Below are 23,582 nucleotides of genomic sequence, written 5' to 3'. Positions count from 1 at the left end.
GAGACACTCCCCCCGCAATAAACCTAAGAAGATTGTTTAGTTGCAATAGCATGAACATTCTTCCATTGCAACCTACACACCATACGGCGCACAGTCATACTCTTATAGACGTGATCGCAACGAAACAGACTGACAAAGTAAGAGATGTTGGTCAATCATCGGCCCCTGGCCTCTCAGCACATGATGTAATATTCCTGGCCTACTCTGTGCAGCCCCCAAGGATCAAATCGCGTTACATAACTTGTAGGAACATGAAACGTATTGACCTTGACGCTCTAACAGCCGATTGCTCAGAAATCTCATGGCATCAAATAATCAGAGAACCTACAATCGACGGCAAAATTAATGAACTTGGTGATAAACTCACTACCCTCTATGACAAACATGCACCTGTGCGCACAGTCCGTGTAAGAAAATCTCCTGCTCCATGGCTGACAGCTGAATTACGTCAAATGATGACTAATAGGGATGCTGCCCACAGGCGTTTCAAGGCAGATCCGAAACCCGAACGTTTTGAAGAATATAGAAAGCTACAATCATCCCCATTACGGTCGGAGGAAGGCAATGGCAAACCACCTCCACTAGGACCTTGCCTAGTATGGCGGCGCGGGTCTCCCGCGTCGCTCCCCTACGCTCGGTAAACGGAGTATGGGACTCATCATCATCATCATCACGGAACAGAGTGAAACAATGCATTCGCAATGCCAAAATCAGGCACGCTCGCTCCCTTGTATGCAGCGATCTGACACCCACGACTCTATGGAAGAATCTCCGTAGCTTGGGGGTCGGAAAGGCAAAATCGGAAACTACTTTTCATGTGTCAGCTAACGAATTAAATGAATTCTTCTCTGCACCTCTGAATACCAGCACGGCTGATAATTACCGTCCACAAGAATCTCCAAACAGGATAACTAACAACGATACCTTCCATCTAAAACATGTAACAACAAATACGGCAAGAAAAGCAATAATGAGAATCTCTTCTGATGCAATAGGCAACGACAGTATCGGTATAGCCATGATTAAGAATGTTGCCGATATCTTAGTACCTGTCTTAACTGACATATTTAATTTTTCCCTCGTGAACGGAATATACCCCACTGCATGGAAAAGAAGCATAATTCGACCCATCCCTAAGGTCGAAAACCCGCAACTGCCTAGTGATTACCGACCAATTAGCATACTGCCTGCTGTTTCCAAAGCACTGGAATATATTGTTCATGACCAAATCACTGAACACTTGCATGAATTCAGTCTATATGACAAATTTCAATCCGGTTTCCGTAAACATCACAGCACAAACACTGCTCTAATTAAAGTAACTGATGACCTGAAATATGCCATCGACAATCGAAAGGCAACAATATTGACGCTACTGGACTTCAGCAAAGCTTTTGACCCTGTTAACTTTGACATATTACTCAGAAAAATGCAACAGCTTAATTTCTCTGATAGTGCAATGAGATGGTTTGAAAGCTACTTAAAAGACAGACAGCAATGTGTTGTCTGCGCAAATGAAAAATCTTCCTGGAAACATGTTTCTTCGGGAGTGCCACAAGGATCAGTCTTAGGACCACTTTTGTTTTCTTTATATGTCAACGATATTTCGTCGGTTTTGTCCTCCTGTAAACATCATTTCTATGCCGACGACCTCCAGCTCTACCTAAGCGTCAGACCTGAAGACGTAAACACTGCAATCGCTCTGATGAATGATGATCTGTCTTCAGTAGTGACATGGGCGAAAAATCTGGGGCTTAAATTAAATGCAAAAAAGACGCAAGTAATCTTAATAGCCCATCAGAAATTAATAAGTTCAGATTTCCGCCAACGGCTACCTCCTATTCTGCTCGAAGGTACTCCAATACCATATCAGAAAACAGTGAAGAACTTGGGTGTAACTTTGGACGAGCATCTCAACTGGGCGGAGAATACAGTCGCAGTGTGCCGAAAGACGTCTGCTTGTCTCTATGCTCTCAAAAAGTTTCGGAACATATTCCCACAGGACTTGAAACGCCAGCTCGTGCAAGCACTCGTTCTACCGAACCTCCACTATTGTGATGTGATTCAACAAGGCATGAGTAGTGAAAACAAAAGACGGCTAGAGCTAACCATGAATGCCTGTGTGCGTTACACCTGCAACATTCGCCGATATGATCATGTTAGTGCTTCATACTCCGAGCTTGGGTGGCTGCGGCCGGACAAACTGCGTGACTACCACACTCTATGTCTACTTCACCGACTCCTCATCGCGCAAGCACCCCAGTACCTAGCTTCAGAGATTAAAAAGCTGTCATGCCATCATAATCGAAACACGAGGTCACTCTTATCTGGTATCCTAACTGTGCCCACTCACAAAACAAAAACTTTTGAAAACTCCTTCTCAGTTGCCGCTGTCCGCCTCTGGAACAAACTGCCCCTTACCTTGAGGAAAATTCAATCTCCTGTGGCTTTTAAGAAGAAGTTGAAGCATTTCCTACTATCATCCGCATAAAATTCTCCACAAAATTAATGTGCAAGGCCAATCCTCTCATCTGTCAAATAGCAAAGCTAGCGTCTCGTATCTTGCTGCTGAGATGCCTTCCTCTTCATCTATCTCTATTAGCCACGCAGTCTCCTTTTCCTTTATATTTTCCTTAATTATGTTTCATCATGTCTCTCTATTCTTCTCCTCCCTTCACCATGAGTCTCCCTCATACTCCCTGCTGCCAGCACTCCTATCTTAAATCTTTCTCTTCAATAATGCAATTTCTAATTGTTTATCTCACTTTTTGTATTAGATGTAGTTTAACATGCCTACTGAAACATATGACTGTAAAATAAGTAGAATGCCTGGTTAGATGTAAGAGAGGGCCTGATGGCCCTAATCTTGCCAGGTTAAATAAATAAATAAATAAATAAATAAATAAATAAATAAATAAATAGTGCTCAGAGGCATTTTTTTTGGTACGGATCTTTCGTCGAAAAAATGATGCAAATGGCTCTGAGCACTATGGGACTTAGAACATATTAAACCTAACTAACCTAAAGGTAGAACACAACACCCAGACATCACGAGGCAGAGAAAATCCCAGACCCCGCCGGGAATTGAACCTGGGAACCCGCGCGCGGGAAGCGAGAGTGCTACCGCACGACCACGAGCTGCAGACGATCTTTCGTCGAGCGAGCGGTTGTATAAGATTGTTTAGGCATGTAACCAGTGCATCAGCATACTCTGAAAGGAACCTAACTGGTATACCACCTGGACCAAAATACTTGTTTTTATTAGGTAAGTTAAATTGCTTTACTACTCCGAGGATATATACTTCTAAGTTACTCATGTTGACAGCTTTTCTTGGTTCGAATTCTGGAATATTTATTTCATCTTCTTTGGTGAAGGAATTTCGGAAGGCTGTGTTTAGTGACTCTGCTTCGGCAGCATTGCCGTCGATAGTATTTCTATTGCATTGACTGTGTCTTGCCTCTAGCATATTTTACAGACGACAAAAATCTCTTTGGATTTTCTGCCAGGTTTCGTGATAAAATTATAAGTATTTCGCATTGATGTCTGCGCTAAATTTCGAGTTTCTGTAAGAGATCGCCAAACTTGGAGATTTCCCCATCGTTTAAACTTGGCATGCTTTCGTCTTTGTTTTAGCGACAGTGTTCTGACGCGTTTTGTGTACCAAGGATGAGCTTCATTGTTTGTTAATTTATTTGGTATAAATCTCTCAATTACTGTAGATACAATTTCTTTAATTTCAAGCCAAATGTGGTCTACACTTTCATTATTAATTTGGAACGAATGGAGATAGTCTGTGAGGACGACGTCAAATTATTTTTTATCTGCTTTTTTGAATAGGTATATGTTTCGTTTATTTTTGGAGGATTTGGGGGCTGCAATATTCAGTCTCGCTACGACAACCATGTGTTCACTATTCCCTGTATCCATTTTTAAGGTCGTTATTAACTCAGAATTGTTTGTTGCGAAGGGGTCAAGTGTATTTCCACAACCTTTCACTATTCGCTTGCAGTCCTTCCATGTTGCGACAGTTAATATAGATAATGATCACTTATCTCACGAATAGCTAATTTATATCTCCGGTTTGATAAATTCTGGTTGGAAAATCTCACTAGGATTCATGTGTGGAATGCTACTAATCGTCACAATTCAATTACTTCATGAGCGTTCCAAATCAATTCCCATGTTAGACGTACAAAATAGACATTGTATATTAATCAGAGGGTTGAAATATTGAGAGCGTATATTTCAAAAAGCGTTAAGCAATGCAATGGAAGGTCACCTTACCGGTGGAACAAGAGTGGCCTGTTCAACTTACCACTCTTGGGGGTGGGGGTTTGGGGGGGGGGGGGGGGAGAAGGGGAGTTGCATAGCTATATGTACACGAACTTCCGCCATACATCCTACAGTGCATAAATAAACTTAGATCGAAAAATCGAAAAGCTTTTTTAAAAATGTTGGATTGTGTATGATATCTCTGTGCTGTAACGAAAACCTGATATTTCCTTGGAGTTTCTCGACCACTAGTTTTCGTCCTATGTAAAACCACTTAATGCCTTTTGTTTGAGGTCATGTCTCCAGTGCAATGGTACAGCGGTATTGAAAATATTAAGGGGCTCCGGAAAGCCCTATCTTTTCGATGTTGAAATTGCGCTTATAAATTACTTGTTTTATCAGAAAGTATTTTAGCTGGTAAGTCGAAATTTTTACAGATTATCTACTAGAGTATTGGCTACAATTTGGCACAGGGATTTTTAAAAATTTGAATTAATTTGTTAGAGATTAATTTTTTCTATTGTAATGAAAATTCACTACTTTTGTGTCATTTTTTATTATAAATTCAATAATATACAAGTTTTAGGAAAATGCCTGAGTTAAGATACGCAGGAGGGACTGTGTAACATTTCCTGAAAATTTTAAGTAAATGGTTCGGTTGATCCTGAGAAAATATGTAATCTGTATGAAAAAATAAAACTTTTGGGATTGAGTGACAAAGTTTGGATTACGTTTTTAGAGCTTTACAGTTCAATAGGATGGATTATCTTAATCTTCTGCAAACTCCTCCTCCAGCTTCCTCTTTGTCCTTCTCCTGTTTACTCTGGTTTGTATTTCTAGGCTATTTACAACTCTGTTAGCGGCTCGAAGACGTTCATATCATGTTGAAACGTACCTTGATTCCCACATTTCGAAATACTTCGCACTTTACAACATTTCCAGCATTGAAAGTAGCAACAACGTACTACACACCAAAGTGAAGTGTTTCTGCTCCATCAAACACCGTTTTGGGGATTCTTGATGACATAACACTATTTACACTTCAATTGAGGTTTTGAGTTTTTCCATGAACACTCTTTTTCAACAGTTCAGGTGCTGCTAAATCTCTGAAAATAGGTTTATCACCTCCATAACAGCATCAGGCTATGAGTGTACATTTCACCAGTTAGAAATCCCTTGTTGTACTTACACCAACTGTTTCCGCCTTTTAAACATAATGATGGGGACTTTCATCGATTGAAAAAGTATTACAAAAAGGGCTCAAACAACGTTCTTCATTTTCTCGACACCATCTGTGTTTTGTCTACTAGCCATTCCATAATAGTTCTATATTTCGTCAGTTACACTGTCAGTTAACCTTCCCTTCCCATCCAACTCTTTACTAACTCTGAGCTTTGCTTTTTGTACGAAGCTTTCAGCCACAGAAGTCATGATCCCATTCGTTTCTGTACCTGACCAGTAAACTCAAATTTCCGTGCTACAACATCATCACCACAGGGCATAAGTTCTCGAATATGTTTGAAACTTTTAGAATCACCGTCACCTAGGTGATTCAAACGTTGCACTTTATCACACGCAACAGAACGCTGAAACATACCACCAACACCAGCCACTACTGACACTATACTTAGCTATGCAGGTATTTTCATGTGTACCTTTATTTTTCTGTGGACACCTACAGTATTTAGATATTACTGCTACTTCTAGAACTTTCCCTGTTTACATATTCGTCGCAGATACTACACCATGAAGAGATATGTGTCTCCGTTTATGCCAGGTACCATCGAATACTGCAGTCAAGTCTCTATTACCACTGTTTTCTGTTATTGTCACTTCCACAGCTTTCTTCATAGATTCTACACAGACATCCTCTACTTGCGACCCCATAAATCTGTTTTATTTCGTAAACTTGTTTGCGGCCCCTGCAGTAGAATCTCTACCAACTGTACCCAAAGCATAAGCAAATCTAATGTTGCATTAATACATTTTGCCACCATTTTCTTCATTTGGAGTTACTTCAAAACTGTTCCAAAAGGTAGTCATGTATGAACACTTACCACAAAATGGCTCTGAGCACTATGGTACTTAACATCTGAGGTCATCAGTCCCCTAGAACGTAGAACTACTTAAGCCTAACTAAGCTAAGGACATCACACACATCCATGCCCTAGGCAGGTTTCGAACCTGCGACCGTAGCAGTCACGCGGTTCCGGGCTGAAGCGCCTAGAACCGCTCGGCCACCCTGGCCAGCGAACACTTACCACACTTCAGTTCCATTTCACTGGCAAGTCCTGCGTGATTTTTTGTGGAGAGCTCCAGTCCGACATCACTACATTGATTACATCTCACACAGTTTGTAAAAATTCCGTTGAGAACTGACATATCAAATATTTCCTTCACATCCGATTCGCCCGTAAAACGTTCATACTTTTCACTGACTGAACCAAATTTCCTGTGCGAAGTGCTTTCTTTCTCACTTTCATTGCAATGGGAAGGTGTACCGGTAAGGCTAGGCTCACACACTTGATTATCGTCTTTGTTGTTTACGGTAATAACACCTACCTTTGGCTTTCCAACATTTCTCCTTTTCTTAAAAGCCTTTAGAGGATTTCTACTCACTTTGCGTTTACCCATGACTATCATTTAATAAAACAGATACTACAATGAACAGAATTCACTACGAACACTTTCAGGATTACAAAAAATTAAATAAACACGAAACACAGGGCAATCGAGCGAGCGACATACATCCAACTATCACAGGATATCCACAACACTTATTTTGTAACCTTTTTTCTCTCACATCACCAATATGTACTTGATGAACTTCTAGATTCATGAGTACAACATCTGACAGCAGCTTAACAACGCCACAGTGGGTCACACCCATGCAGAACATACGTGAAAAATATTTTAAAAATGTAGTCTTCAGAATTGAAAAATTATATGCCAGTTGAAAGGGGAAAGCCTGTAGGTTTTTAAAATGCAAAAAAGTAAAAATGGAACATTTCATGATTTTGAACCTTTCCGGAACCCGTTTAAGAAATATTATTGGCGGAAGATCTCATACTAGATAATTAATTATCAGTTACGAAAATGTATAGTTATCTAAAGTAACGAAGTGCTTGGTACAGGAATAGTCAGAGTTCCAAAAGTTTGTCAGAACAAAACTGTACTTCGAAATGCGACGTGAACCTGGGAGCTTTGCCTTTAACGGGCAAGTGTGCTAGCGACAGATATCAGAACATTACTCACGATCCACCCTCATAACTTTGCTTCCGCCAGTACCCCATCTGCAATTATGTGTCCTGTCTATAAAACGACTCCTAATATTATGATGCTGTGTCCTCGCATTCTGTAGGGAGACTCCATTATAAGCATCAGTGTGACACTCTTGATGTTTCTGAACGTCACGTTGGCTGAATGTTTTCAATTGGTAGCAGTGCATGCTCTTTTTCCCTAATAATCTTGCAGGCAATGGTTGAAGACGTAATGCACACAATGCTGATTCTGATTCCACCTCCGTAGATGAGGATAATATGGCATCCGTCATAGCTTGATTTCTCAGAAACTTCGCTCAATGGAAGAGGTGTCAAAATAAGTAAACGCATGTCTCAGCTTACTCGGCTTACACAATATTAGAGGTACTTTATGTGCCTTTTCGCTAGTAATCAGTTCAGTCGCAATGGTGTCACAGTGTCTCGCCTTCACACTTTCACTGCTCGTTTTCGAAACTCGATTTTTATTTTTGGTTTTCATCTAATTACCCATGTCCGTTGAAGATTATTATGCAAATGTTTTCCAGTGTATTTTGAAACATATATTGAAATGACTTCTCCTTTATTCTTCTACTAACTGTATGTCTTGTAAATGAATTAAAACAAGCAAACGATAAACGAATGGAAAAGTGATATGAAATTGTTGTCGGTGAAATTCTTGTAATGTATCTTGATTCATAATCAACTGTAAGCGCCAGTTTTCGTAAAACTGATCCGTTATGCGTGGTTTACAGCGAAAATATTGCCAGTGCGTTAAATCTTCAGGAGGGAAGGAAGGAAGACTTAGTTTGACGTCGCGTCGACGTCGAGGTGATTAGAGACGGAGTACAAGCTCGGATTATGTCAGACATGGGGAAGGAAATCGGACGCGCCTTTTCAAAGGAATCAACCTGGCATTTGCCTGGAGCGATTTACCAAAATCTCTGACAACCTAAATCTGGATGGTCAAACGCTAGTTTGAACCGTCATCCTCCCGAATGCGAGGAGGTCTCGATGAAATCTTCAGCAATATCAGCGACGTTTCTGTCCCGAGCGAGATTCTCGTGGAGTTCGGAATTCCTTTGTTTCGAATCTTACTACAATCGGTATCGTTCGCAGGAACTCATCGAACCTTCCTGAAGAATAAAAATAAGAATAAAATACAAGAATTAAGAACTGATACAAAAACTCCACAATTTAAAAAAAAGTAATCCCTGGGATTACCATACACACATATATTGCATCATAAATGTATAACACTTATTGTGAAACCCAGTTGTAATGGCTCTGAGCACTATGCGACTTAACTTCTCAGGTCATCAGTCGCCTAGAACTTAGAACTAATTAAACCTAACTAACCTAAGGACATCACACACATCCATGCCCGAAGCAGGATTCGAACCTGCAACCGTAGCAGACGCGCGGTTCCGGACTGCGCGCCTAGAACCTCTAGACCATCGCGGCCGGCACCCAGTTGTAAATTTACAATTAACATAACGTCCTTGTGTCCCCTTACTTAGTAAGAATCATCCCTGCAGTAACCTTCTACAGGCATGGGTCGATAAATGAAAAAAATAATAATAAAAACATAATTAACCGACGAACATGGGACACAAAAGTGAGAAGCACCCTCGCTCTCCACTATGTCAACAGATGGACTAAGTTTTTTGCCCTCTAACACGCGCCTAAATTTCGTCTACAAATTTGACGATCGTTTCCTCAGAAACGATCGAGTGTCTACCGATAAGCCAAGACACGTGCTCGCTTATTTTGGCTCCTATTCCGCTGGGAGGAGTTTCTCGGAAATCAGGTTATAACACTCCCCACGTTCTCCTCGTAAGCAGTCAGCTCGGTGTCAACACGTGACGCGACCATCGCCGCGTGCCACAACACCGACGCCCTCGTCTCCTCTGGCATAGATCATCCCCTCCCCCTCCCAAATCGCTCCCATGCCGCGCAAACAGCAAGAAATGTGACGTGGCTTCAAAAGTGAACAATGAAATGCGTGTTTTAACATTCTCAAAGTGCAGCTTTGTATTCTCTTCAAACGTAAAAATTTTTCTGTGATTTTCCGTGTGCAAACAAAACGCATGCAGAAAAAAAAATTACTCTCAGCAACTTCACAGCTTAACACTGTAATGAGTTAATATTAACACGTAGAAATGCGCTTTCATCTTCACTCTTTTTCCCTCTCTCTCTCTCTCTCTCTCTCTCTCTCTCTCTCTCTCTCTCTCTCTCTCTCCCCCTCTCTTCACTCTCTCGCACAACCTTTAAAAAATTAAAAAAATTTCTCTTTATTGAAAATGAGATAGACTTTTTTTCTTTTTCGCATGTCGGAAGGTAAAATGTTTTTGCTTTTTTTTATAGATGTAACGTGTAAACAGATAAAGTACAGTAATATACCAATGTAATTTCTCAAAACTGTTACTATCATATACTGCCAAACTGTAAATATATTTCCAGAATGAGATTTTCACTCTGCAGCGGAGTGTGCGCTGATATGAAACTTCCTGGCAGATTAAAACTGTGTGCCCGACCGAGACTCGAACTCGGGACCTTTGCCTTTCGCGACCACGTGCTCTACCAACTGAGCTACCGAAGCACGACTCACGCCCGGTACTCACAGCTTTCCTTCTGCCAGTATCCGTCTCCTACCTTCCAAACTTTACAGAAGCTCTTCTGCGAAACATGCAGAACTAGCACTCCTGAAAGAGAGGATACTGTGGAGACATGGCTTAGCCACAGCCTGGGGGATGTTTCCAGAATGAGATTTTCACTCTGCAGCGGAGTGTGCGCTGTTATGAAACTTCCTGGCAGATTAAAACTGTGTGCCCGACCGAGACTCGAACTCGGGACCTTTGCCTTTCGCGGGCAAGTGCTCTACCAACTGAGCTACCGAAGCACGACTCACGCCCGGTACTCACATCTTTCCTTTTGCCTCCTGTGCCATCAAATGTCATCATACCAAACTCAAACATTAAATTGTCTACCCTATTACAAGAATTCCCAGAATATGCTTTAAAAAGTCGCTCTCTTCAACCTTATCATAAATGACAGGAAATGAATACTGTGAGGCACCTACTCTTTCAAATAACAAAATTCATATATTTTTTTAAAGAAATTTACACAACTGCACTAAATCCTATAAGCCAGAGTAAATGAACTGAGTTCGACGGACATATAACATATGAACAATTGCAAAATAAAGATTCTGGCGACAAAAGGTACTGTTCTAACACATAAAATTCTAATATTTGTTTTCTATAACGTCACGGATGTAAATCTTTGAATCAGTGTATTTGTTAATAAGTGAATAAAAATTTATATACCTAAGAAAGTCGAATCTCTGCCGTGTCAGAGATTTTATCCCCTCGGGAACTGGATGATGTGTAATCCTTATTATCATCGTCGACGCTGGAGTAACCGAAGTGGTGTCAAATAAAAAGACTTGCACTTAGCGACCGAACAAGCGCAGATGAGGTCTCCCGATCAATAACGCCGTACGATCATTTTATTGTTACTCATTTTATTACTCAGGTGTCTCAAACTCTTACACAAACAAATCGAATGGTACATAACAAAACACCTCCACAAATAGAATTTTAAGTAAAGAAAAAAGAAAAATATGTATTTAATTAAATATGACTCACCTACCAGTACGTGAATTACGACGTTCCGTTTATTACGTGATACAGCGGATTTGGTGACTGGTAAAGTGGCTGGTAATACGAAACATGTTTAACCTTTCAGCCGATTTACAATTCGCTAGTCAGCATCCCGTTGCCAATCTTCAATAGCACTTTACCTTTGAATAGAGCTGGAATGAGTTTTCAATACAAGCGCTCTTACGTTCTGAACCTTATCTACAATAAATCCTTCGTACAGTAATAGCAGGCCATATCAGGCAGATATTACTTACTTTTGGCAACAAGTGCTGGACAGAAAGCACTGTAAGTAGCTCGCCGAGCTTACTTATTCAAGACGTTAATAACAAATAACGCCTCCTCTAGCTGATACAATGACCTAAATTCGTCGAGGAAGCGTAAGTAAGCTTCGTCATGTAGGCCATACGCACAAGAAGCCATTCTTTAATGATTAGATCCCGTAGAACCAGCTTATGGTGAAGTTGGTTGTCATGTTTCACCCAGTGTTCCAAAGAGTCTCCGACTTTACCTGTGGGATTATGATCGGCTCATTAGCGGGCCAATCGTGGTGTGCTAGGTTGCACGAATATTCGTCGTACCTGGAACGAATGCGTGTGAAGACAACTGATCTTGGAAGACGGACGTGTGAACAGAATACTCATCATGAAGCTGGTTTATGTTAACAGTAACGTTAGTGGGCTACAAACATGAAACTAAAAACATCACAGAACCATCTCCGGCCTGAACAACATCCGCAACACCATGTGGGTTGAGCACCTGGTCCTACAACACCAACAGAGCGCCAATGAAACCAGTGTGATATTTCAAGCAGTGGCTAATATTTCTTCCGGTGAACTGAGTTCTGCCTATTCAGTAATGTTAATCTCCATGGCGTTAATTTTGTTCTACCGGGATCACATAAAATTTTCTCTGCTCACCACCGACATCGTGAGACACTTCTTTCTCAGTAATAAACAGCCTAAAACCTCATTCAAGAGAACAGATTCGCTTTCAAACAATTCACCCTTCGAAACATCTTTACTGTGTAGTGAATTAATTTCTTCTCACATTTAGCAGAATGTACAACATTAGTTGTCTTCGCTGTGGGGTCCGGTCACGAACGAAAGTCTGCTATTGGTATAGTTCTCCTATACAGAGGTATTAATTGCTGGAATGTCCGCCCCCGGTAGCTGAGTGGTCCTCAGCGTGTTCGGTCAGAGGGTTAGCTGCCCTCTGCAATAAAAAAAAAACTGAGTTAACCGATCAACGACGAACTTGAACGGGTGTCTTACGACGTCCGCACCGAGCAGATGCAAGGAACGAAAGCGAACAAATGCTTGCCGCCACGGTAGCTCAGCGTGTTCGGTCAGAGAGCTGGTTGGCCTCTGTAATAAAAAACTGAGTGGAAGGATCAACAAACAAACTTAACCGGATGTCGTATGACACCCGCAACGACCAAAAACAAAGATATATATATATATATATATATATATATATATATATATATATATATATATATATATATATATATATATATAAAAGGGGGTCAGAGTTACAGACTGTCAATCCAAAGGGTCCGGGTTCGATTCCCCGCTGGGTCGGAGATTTTCTCCGCTCAGGGACTGGTGTTGTGTTGTCCTAATCATCATCATTTCATCTCCATCAATATGCAAGTCGCCGAAGTGGCGTCAAATCGAAAGATTTGCACCTGGCGAACGGTCTACCTGACGGGAGGCCCACGTCACACGACATTTCATTTCATTTTCATTGCTGGAATATTTACTTCCTGCGCAAAGCTGTAATTCATCTATATACGATATCACAGAGAATAATTTGCCCGCAAATTCCAGTTTTTTTTAATGGCACTGAGCACTATGCGACTTAACTTCTGAGGTCATCAGTCGCCTAGAACTTAACTAATTAAACCTAACTAACGTAAGGACATCACACACATCCATGCCGGAGGCAGGATTCGAACCTGCGACCATAGTGGTCGCTCGGTCCCAGACTATAGCGCCTAGAACCGCACGGCCACTCCGGCCGGCCCACTTGTAAAACATTTTTTTCACGTACATGGCAATCACTTACTATTAATAAATATCTTACACTTATTAGGCCATCTGGTACAGGAGCCTTATGTAGAATATTTGTACTACAAACAGTCTTGTTTGCAATTTATTCTTTTATTAACAATGCGTTTCGTCTTTGTGGGATATTTTCAGATTATCTATAGAGATAAAATAAGCAAAGATTAGACTATGGTCCGAGCATGCACGATTCTAAATGGCAGTAAGGAATTGTGACTGACACGGAAATTTTCCTCTCTACACCATATTAAAAACCATAAAACCGTTCTGTGCTAAACTGAAGCATGCGCCAAACCAGATAAACCCTCAAAGACTTAGTCAGTAACAATTAGTATACGAGGATTGCCCAGAAATTAATGCACAGCGTTTTTCTTTTTCTCCGCCAAAAACAATGCTACGGAAATTGGAAATTTGTGTTAAGTCCGATGGGACCAAACTACTGAGGTCATCGGTTCCTAAGCTTACACACAACTTAATCTAATTTAAAGTAATTTACACAAAGGACAACACACACACAGGCACCCATCCCATGCCCGAGGGGGGACTCGAACCTCCGAAGGAGGTAGCCGCGCGGACCGTGACAAGGCGCCTGAGACCGCGCGGCTACCCCACGCGGCACAATGCTGCGAATGCGAAACGTTACGTATGTATTATTTGAAGTCTCCTGAGTGAGCGCGCCAAGTTTCCGTCACTTCCGAAAGACAGCGTAGCTGCAACACAGTTTCAAAACGGTGTATGTAGGTGATGTACGTTAAAAGCAACGTGCCGTCATTGAATGTCTCACTGCAGAGAAAGAAAATGTTGGTTATATTAAAAAATGCCTGTGCAACGTCTGTGGAGCATCTGCTGTCGACAGAAGTACAGTTAGTTCCTGGGCACGAAGACGGTTCGGGGAAGCTCCACGATTTGCAGCGGTTGGGGAGATCACCCATGGTTGTCACTCCTGACATGTTGCAGAGAGCTGATGTTGTCCTTCTCGAAGACAAACTCATTGCGATACGGACATTCGAGGCATTCTGAAAGGCATTTTCTGGACGATGAGGAGATGATTCACATAGTGAAGCACTCGGTCAGCCACCAGGACAAGGATTGCTACCGACAGGGCATAAACGCACTGGTTTCGCGCTGGAGGAAGGATATAGAACGAGATGGAGATTACGTAGAAAAATAGGATGTGTAGATAAAACACCATTCTTTCGTATGTGAAATGCTCGTCAAGCTCAATAAATAATTGTTGAAGAAAAAATGCGGTGCATTACATTCTGGACAACTCTCGTAATATCTAGTAACGTCGAGATAAAACATTAAATAAATATTGAAACACGAGCAAACGTATCCAAATGACGTCATAACAGCAGACCAGAATGGTGCAGTGGTAGTACCAGAGTTACTCTTAAGTGAGCTCATTTAAAAAGAATTCACAGAGATGACGCTGCAACTACACGGCAGATGCGTCTAGTGGGTACACAGGCGAACAATGGAATCAAGCGTGCACAACAAGGTCTGTAGAGGACGCGCATAGGTGACCCTCAGAGCAGTCATATGACAGTCAGCATATTTAATGCTTATAAAAAACTTCTAAAATGGTCGAATCACTGTAATGAGATTAAGTGGTCTGCAGAGGACGAACATAAGTAGCTGACAGTCAGCACACTTAATGAATTACAAACAGTGTGTAAAATGGGTGAATCACTGTAATGAAATTAATCAAAACATTGTCGCACATAAAGGGAAACTTTAAATTACTCCACTGTTTGCCTGTGTGCCACTGGTCGCCCTCCCCTACAGCTGTGGCGACATATCTGTGTAATCTTATTACATAAATTGAAGGTGGATGTGTGAGAATGAAGGGGAAAGGTTAAATGTGTATACTTCGTTGTAAGCGTGGTTCTACCAGTGCACCATTCTGGCCTACTGGTACGGCTTTTATAAGATATTTCCAATCAATTTGATTATTTGTTTAGCGTTTTATCCGAGCTTTGCATGATGTTATACTAGTTGCTTTTGACTAGAGCTCCGCTTGAATCTGGTCAAACATCCCCTTAGAAATATTAATGAATTACAGTGCTGATAAACCTCTTAACACATTTGATTTTCAAACAGCTGAGCAGAACTGAACGTACTCAGACATTTCTCTCTTTACTTATTCTGATCAACGATAAACTGACACACACTATTTCTAACGCAACGCAATCTGACCTTCAATAATCCCTACAAAAGAATGGCTCTGACTAACAATAGCCTATACCTTTCATGAATCACTTACCTCACAAAAAATCTTCGTTACTCGAACTACTGCAATACAACGAGCTCCAATACTGCCAGTTAAATAAAAGATTCTAACTATTGAAGGCACTAACTACTGATAGGCATAGTTAGCAAATGAGAGATTTTGATAGAGAACAAACAATGTATTTACCTTGATAATGTTCAAAAGTCATCATATATACATATCAGTTCATGATATCCAGGCTTACAAATTTCCTCTTTCTGACGGACACACGTCGTTATCGTCCGCTCTCAAAATTCTGCCATCTCTCTCCACACATCCACCACTGCTGGCGACTCACCTCCAACTGCGCAACGCTACCCGCTGTTCACATCCAACTGCTCAACACTACAATAGCAAATATTCCAACAATGCAGATCAGCCACAGACTTCACACAGCACAGTCAGTGATTTTCATACAGAGCGCTACGTGGCGTTACCAGCATAAAAGCTAAACAGCCTACTTACACTAGTACAGAACCGTTCAACGCTTTTTAAAGTTAGTAACAGTTCCTGACTCACTTCTAGAATTGTGCATGCCAGGATCATACTCTAGTTTTGGCTTATTTTGTTATCCCTAAATATAATGTCAATATGCCCTTCGAAGGCGAAACGCGTTGTTAATAAGAATAAAATTGACTCAAGACCAATTTTAATTCAAATTTACAATTACTCTTTTATATTTACAATGATGTTTCACGCTATTTATAGTTACAGTAGCTTTATAACACGCAAGCAAATGTTAACGGTGGTTGACTGTCATATCGAGTGTCCTGGAAAGATGTGATATATACTCGCTTATCGAAAGAAGTTAGACATCGTATGTCTATACATATCGACTACTACCATTCCTGGTATATTTCTCGCATGCTGCGCAAAACTGTGTTTTTATCTAACATTACGAGAGCTTGGTGGCATTTTAGTCACGTCAGAAGATAAATTCCAATGAAGTAACAAACGGTTTCCTGCAAGTTGATCGAGATCGATCACTGTTACGAGAGCAAGTGGTGCTCCGCAGCTTCCAAATCCTTGAAAAGGAGAGTAAATGGGCACCAAGAAGTTGCAATATGACTTACGTTTTCACGAATGGCTTCGATAGTGCTACAGTCTTCTGCTCGACGCAATCAAGTCATACTGGCTTGCTATGGTGTGCCATTGCCGTTATATAGCGTGAACCAGTAAGCAATGTATCTTGGTCAGATGTCAGCGTAGGCGACGGCTGTGGCTCTGGTGGGCGACGGCGTCGACGTAGCGGATGCTCTTTGACATCGGCGACCTGCGCTGTGGAGAACGTCAAGTGCCGTGACCTCTGTCGGACATATATCACTGATATTGCTGTGATGTACAGCACTCGCACTGCTGTGACTGTAGCTTCGCTAACATTGCTTGCACTCACGCACAGGTTCTGTGACGAATCGCACCGACGCCTATCGATGGCCGGCCGCTGTGGCCGAGCGGTTCTAGGCGCTTCAGTCCGGAACCGCGTGGCTGCTACTGTCGCAGTTTCGAATCTTGCCTCGGGTATGGATGTGTTTGATGTATTTAGGTTAGCTAGGTTTAAGTAGTTTTAAGCTCTAGGGGGCTGATGACCTCAGACGTTAAGTCTCATAGTGCTCAAAGCCATTTGAACCATTTGAGCCTATAGATGCAGTCAATACAACGAGTTTAACAAACGTGTCACATATTCCTACAGAAGAAAAGTTCCTATAATGATAAGAGATGTTGGTATTTTTATTTGTGACAAGTAACGTTTAATATTCGGTAGTGCAGGCCATCATTAGAGATGGAATAGTAAATTACTGAAGCCTGCCCATGTGGGTTGATGCAAATCCTCGATGAAGTTTGGAGGTGAGGCATCAGGATCGCCTCACTATCAGTTAACGGGCAGGAACTGGCGGTGACCGACTCATAGAGCCATACACTTTACCAAACAGATTAACAGCTGTTGTGTATCTACCTTTTGTGAGCACTATTGGAGAACGTTATCTTTGCAGAAAGACAACGAATTTTGTTTATGCATGACGAGACACCATCTGATTTCCTACGGATCGTGCGACAGTACTTCATCGTAACGCGTCATGTTACGTTATTATTCGAGGAGGTCTGGTAGTATGGCCTCACCGTTCACCGTACCAGAATACGTTGGATTTCTGGCTTTGGGGAGATTTAAAGGCGTTTGTGTATGCCCAAGCTTTCGACAAAGTGCCGACGTTAAAGGAGCGTGTGACCAATGCGTGCGATGTAACCCAAATGGAGCCAGGTGTATTTGAAAGTGCGTGTGATTCACTGAAAGAAAGGGGGTAAACACGTACAGCACTGTCTGCTCCTATAAGGTGCGTTCACTAAGTTTCCGTTCGGAGGCCGTAAAACCCAGAATCAGTATGCCGATCAGGCAAAATCGCCGTGAGCTATTTGTTGATCATCCCACCGACGCATTAGGTTGATCTCAGTCGGGTAAAGCTCAGTGTCCTAAGTCCACAACTGCTTGTTGCATATCCTCGCTCAATAGGAATCGGGTCGCTTCAAGGCCTTTGATAGTCGCATGGGCAGAGGCCATGACTGTGGATCAGGTGCTAGAGTGTCTCCCGCGTGAGTTGATGTTGCTTCTTTGTTACGACATTGGGAGTATACGTGCGTTGCCAAGAAGCAGCAGCACCCCTTGTTGCACAACTTGGCGGTCGATTCCACAATGTTTGTTTTCGACAAGCATGCTGTACCACTACACATTCTACATATTCCGATTCATGTCTAGCGGTGTTCGTGCTTTGGCTACCAAGAAAAGAATAACAGCATGTTGGCCCTGTTTCGACACATTTGATAATAACGTCGCCATAGTTCATGTTCAAGCATGTAACGTATGCACGTCAGAAAGACACAAATGTCTTGCAACAACGCCCTCAAAGAGAAATTTCTTGGTCACACCTTATATATAACAAATAGATAGGAGTGAAAGGTACATGGGATTTAGAGGACATAGTACGTATTTCGCAACACGTTCCGGACGTATGGTTATGGAAACTTTTCTTCTAGTTTTGACCTGCCCTACTGTACGAATAAACACGAATAGCCGCGCGGGATAGCCGCGTGGTCTCCGGCGCTTAGCCACGGTTCGCGCAATTTCCCCCCCCCCCCCCCCCCCCCGTAGGAGGTTCGAGTCCTCTCTCGGGCATGTGTGTTTGTTGTCCTTAGGATACATTAGTTTAAGTTAGATGAAGTAATGTGTAAGCCTAGGGACCGATGATCTCAGCAGTTTGGCCTCATAGGAATTTACCAAAAATTTTCACAATTAAAACTACGAATATCGCTTTTTCCTAGACACCGTGTGTGCGAATGATGTAAGATCGCATCAGCTAGTGTGCCATCTCCCAAGACTCAGAGTTTAGAAAAATAGTACAATGTGAATCATAAATATTGATTTGAGGTGTGATATGGTTGTACAATAGAAAAACACACTGTGTTCTGGAATATCTTATACACAGTTGTTACATGTCGTCGGCGCTAGATGCTAAGGAAAATATCATACGGACAATGTCAAATTAATTGAACTGAGATGCAGGAAATCTGTTCACTTTGTTGCCCGCGAGAGAAACATCTGATGCTTAAAACTACTATCACTTCAGTACCAATGCTCCTCTTTCACTAAAATTTATTTGTTAGCTAACCTTGATTAAATTTGAACTGACAGTTTCTGCTCATGACACGAAGATATTATGTGACAGAGAAGTTGCTTACCAGGACGTGTATATGTTAAAGTGTAAAGTGAGTTAAAACATAAATGTCAGTACCACTGTCAGTAGATACACCGATCAGCCAGAATATTGTGACCGCCTTTGTAATAACAGGTGGTCCACCTTTGGCATGGATAATAGCGACGAAGCGTTGTGGCATGGACGCAGTGAGGCCTTAGTAAGTCGCTGGAGATAGTTGGCACCACATCTGCTCACACAAGTCACCTAATTCCCTAAATTCCGGGTAGTACGTGGTCAGTTCTGACGCCACGTACAATCACATCCCAGATGTGTTCGTAGGGCTCAGATCTGGTGAGTTGGAGGGCCAGAACATCAATCGGAACTCGCCACTGCCTTCCTCGAACCTCTCCATCACACTTCTGGCCTTGTGACATGGCGCACTATCTACATGAAAAATGCCACTGCCGTCGGGAAACATGGTCGCCATGGACGGGTGTACGTGACCTTCAACCAGTGTACGATACTCCTTGGCCGTCATGGTGTCTTGAACGAGCTCCACTGGGTCCATGAATGCTTAGAGCGTGATTGAGCCGCCGCTAGCTTGTCTCCGTCCCGCAGTACAGGTATCGAGGAGCTGTTTCCCCGGAAGACGACGGATTCGCGCTCTTTCACCGGCATGATGAAGAAGGTATTGGGATTCATCAGTCCCTGCAACACTCTGCTACTGCGCCAACGTCCAGTGCCGATGGTCAAGTGCCGGTCGCAGTTGCCCATGTCGTGGGGCTAACTTTGACACATGCATAGTTCGTCAGTTGCGGAGACCCGTCATTAGCAGTGTTCGGTGTAGTGTGTGTTGTGATACACTTGTACTCTGCCGTGCTTTAAAGTCTGATTTTAGTTCCGCCACATTTTGTCGCTTGCCCGGTTTCATCTGCCTGCACAAACTGGACGTCTGACATTTGTAATGAAGGGTGGCCGCCTAACCCTACGACGTCTGGACGTGGTTTCACCTCGTTTTCGCCACATGTTGAAGACACTCACCACAGCACTCCTCGAACGCCCAGTAATCCTCTTGCCGTGCCCCCGGCCCATCACAATCTGCTCTTGGTCAATCTCAGATCGCGCGCTTTTCCCATGCTACACATTGACAGCACTCTCACTGATACTACATGCACAGTACGTGTGACTACTAGTAGTCATTCGCCTCCAGGTGACGCTCTGTCACCTGGTCGGACTTATATCGATAGTGGCTTGGTATCATAATATTCTGTGCAACCAGGGTATACACACGTTGATAGGAGCGTATATAAGTTCCTCCGTCCATACTTGTAGTAAATGTCAGTTTCTGTGAGTCAGTGTGTTTGAGCAGACTTTTAATATCTTTAGCTGACAATAGCACAACCACAGCCCAGTATGGGTCTATGGTACAACAAATATCGCAGCTGGTATCATTGACTTTGAACGAAATCACTCACGGAACTACGATAGTGATGTCTATGGCTGAGTATGATTGCATAAGAATTCACTTCGGTAAAAATCGCTAGTGCTTTGAAGGATCCTCCTTTGTCATGGATGCCGAACCTCTGAGGTGGCACGATTTCTGGTGATCATAGAAAAAGCTGCTTGGGTTCGGGACGTGGTAGGAAGAGCAGGTAAGTTGGGACCCACTGAGATCCGTCAGCCCCACTGTCGGTCTACATCCACTCATCATTTGCCTCTGGGCGCTGCATGTAATAGATAGTCTGATCATATCTATTTTCTTTTCTCTTTTGAAGCTATAGTTTTATATAACTTCTCTCGAATTACTTTAGTTTTGTAACCATAAACTCCGTACCTTGTGTTTGTCAAAGTTGTCTGTAGGGTGTCTTTAAGCATATACCGCTTGGAAGTAGTGCGAATTTCTTCTGAGTTGTGATGTTCACTAGTCTAGATTCCTGTCACGAATGTAACACTGCATTCGCTATATCTCCGGTGATAGTGTCGTACCCATGTATTTTATTTACAATACTGAATTCCTTTACTCAAGTTGTCTTTCCTTGCATGATGCCTAAGAATACTGCGAGTGGATGGAATTCAGATTACTAATTCATTTTTCTTGGTGTTCAGTGACGTCCTTTGCTTTTCCAAATTTATTTTGAGTACACATGCGAGGACAGTGTTTCCTGTAGCTTGCCTTGTTAGATTTCACTCTTTAAATATTTTGCGTTTCTTATTTGTGTACTGGCATTATGGAGATGGGATTAGGTGTGGTGGTGGGAATCACACCCTTACTTTTTAGTCCAATCTGGAAGGTCTTCGTACTCGCTCCAGAGTAAAGTCAAATGTAATTACTTATAGATGGTTCGCACATATTGTTAGGTTGTGTGATCCTTCAATCATACACATCAGTTGCCACTTGGGCTGTCAAGAAATAATAATAAAAAAAGTGGTGGCAGCTTCGGGTTACACACCTTTTCCTAAATCGACGCTCCACCTGTGGGGTCCTGCCCACTCGTCTCATACAGGGTGCCTAGAGGACGCTGCGTTCTCGGAATGCTATGCAACAATCCAAGCAAACCATTAATAAGGAAATTGACAAATACTTCACTCTGAATTTACAAAGGCGTCGCAAGCGATAGGCGACATTCAAACAGTCAATGTCTTTAGATACAGACGATGTCCAGACAAGAAATGGATATGCATCACTAATAACTGTTCTGCGAGTGCCGGTCTACGACTGTGCTGATCGGCTAGTCCCGGTCTATTACTGTGCGAATACTGTGCTGGTCTAGTACTGAGCTGCCGAGGTTAACAGGAGCGACGTTTATAGTCTCTTCTTGTAGAGGCCGCTCCTGTCGTCGCGCGGTCTTTGTCAGCGGGCTGTTGGCTGAAATCGTCTCACCGTCTTCTCTGTTCTTTCTTCGTCTTCGTGCTGGCGCTTGTGGTTACGCCGGAACATTCCTCAACCTCCCCCCCCCCCCCCTCCCAAAGCGACGGACCGTTGTCGTGTCGGTAGTAAGATCACAGCGGGGGAGGCAGGAGGGTGAGCGCATCGCGGGACCGGAAGCTGTGGTTGCAGGGGACATCAAGCTTCAGGTCGTACCCTGCCATACGGCCTACTCTCTGGTGGAAACGTCCCCCAGAAAACGATCAGAAGGGTATGCGTCCACCTTCTGATGGCATGAACGAACCAGAGGAAGAAAGCGGAGACTACTGCGGTGTTGGCGGGTCCGGCTTCATCGGGAGGACAGGCGGGGGAGGCGAAGGCTCTGTCTCCATGGAGTCGTTCCGCGGTGTTGTGAGGACACCCCCTGGCGGCTGCTGTGGTCACACTGTCCTCTGGACCCTTGAATCTGGGGGAAGACACTGCAAGATCATCGCGCACATGACAGAGGCGAAGCTGATTTTGATGTCGGCGCTGCAAGCCAACAGGACCTGAAATAAGATAGATGCCAGTGTTAAGTCGACGGCCGAGCTCGCCTCACGCCCACCGTCTGTTGCCGCTAAAAACCTATGACAATATCATGAGCGCGAAGCGATACTTGCGGCCTTCCTTCGGTGCCGGATGCTGAGGAGGGCGGAGCAGTGTCCGATGGTGGCGGCCATGAAACGATTCCGCCAGCGATGGTCCATCTCGTGGGTGCGAACGATGTGAGGCGAGAAACAGTTGCAATGCTTGAGCCCTGTAAGTGGGGATCGAAGTTTCGTCATCTGCTGCTTCAACGCTGTTTGACTGTGGATGGATCGGTGCACTAGTCAGATGCTGTATGCCATTGCGTTGACAGAATGTTTCAAATTCATCTGACGTGAACTGAGGTCCGTTGTCTGACACTGTTACTTCAGGTAAACATTCTAGGCAAACAATAAAGGACAACACCTGTCTAAACATTCATGGTGGTGTCTGTTTGTTCTATATAGTGTCTCCCTACCACTTTCGCGCAACGACGCTCTGAGCGTGTTTTTTAGGGAATTAACTAGTTTGAACCTGGGACCTGTTGCTGGTAAGGAGACGCCAGACCACACATGGCATGTAGAATTCAGAAGAGCTCAGTGAGACTAGTGATGATATAACCAAATACTAAATGATCTCAGCGTCAGCTCCACTGCACTTCCTGTAAAAGAATTTTAATACTAACTAAATTTAGTGGAAAGGGTTCAAGGCTTTCCTATTTTTAGTTAGCTGGTAAAATAACGTCGAAAAAGCAGTTAAGTTTACCATTGGAAATTTTATTCTACTCACAAAACATCGTTTAGAAATTGCACTATTGATAAAAGGAAATGTTTTAATACAGGATGGTAAAAACCAACTGCGTTCGACAAAAATGTGAACGAATTTTCCCTAAATGGGTTTCCAAGTTCTACAATCGATCGAAGGATGACCTAT

The 23,582-nt window shown here is 42.8% G+C and overlaps 1 protein-coding gene across 1 annotated transcript in view; it reads right to left on the bottom strand.

The window, feature by feature from the left end:
• LOC126284013 (lysosome membrane protein 2-like) overlaps nt 1-16,661 on the bottom strand; it is a 395,168-nt gene extending 378,507 nt beyond the window's left edge. The window contains exon 1 of the mRNA XM_049982556.1: nt 16,607-16,661. The gene's annotated coding sequence lies outside the window, so the exon portion shown is untranslated. The remainder of the gene's footprint in view (nt 1-16,606) is intronic.
• Between the last annotated feature and the right edge of the window lie 6,921 nt (nt 16,662-23,582).

This window comes from Schistocerca gregaria, chromosome 8 (assembly GCF_023897955.1).
Source record: "Schistocerca gregaria isolate iqSchGreg1 chromosome 8, iqSchGreg1.2, whole genome shotgun sequence".
In the NCBI taxonomy this organism is placed as follows: domain Eukaryota; kingdom Metazoa; phylum Arthropoda; class Insecta; order Orthoptera; family Acrididae; genus Schistocerca; species Schistocerca gregaria.
Note: the sequence above shows the minus strand (reverse complement) of the source record. Positions and strands in the feature narration are given on the sequence as shown.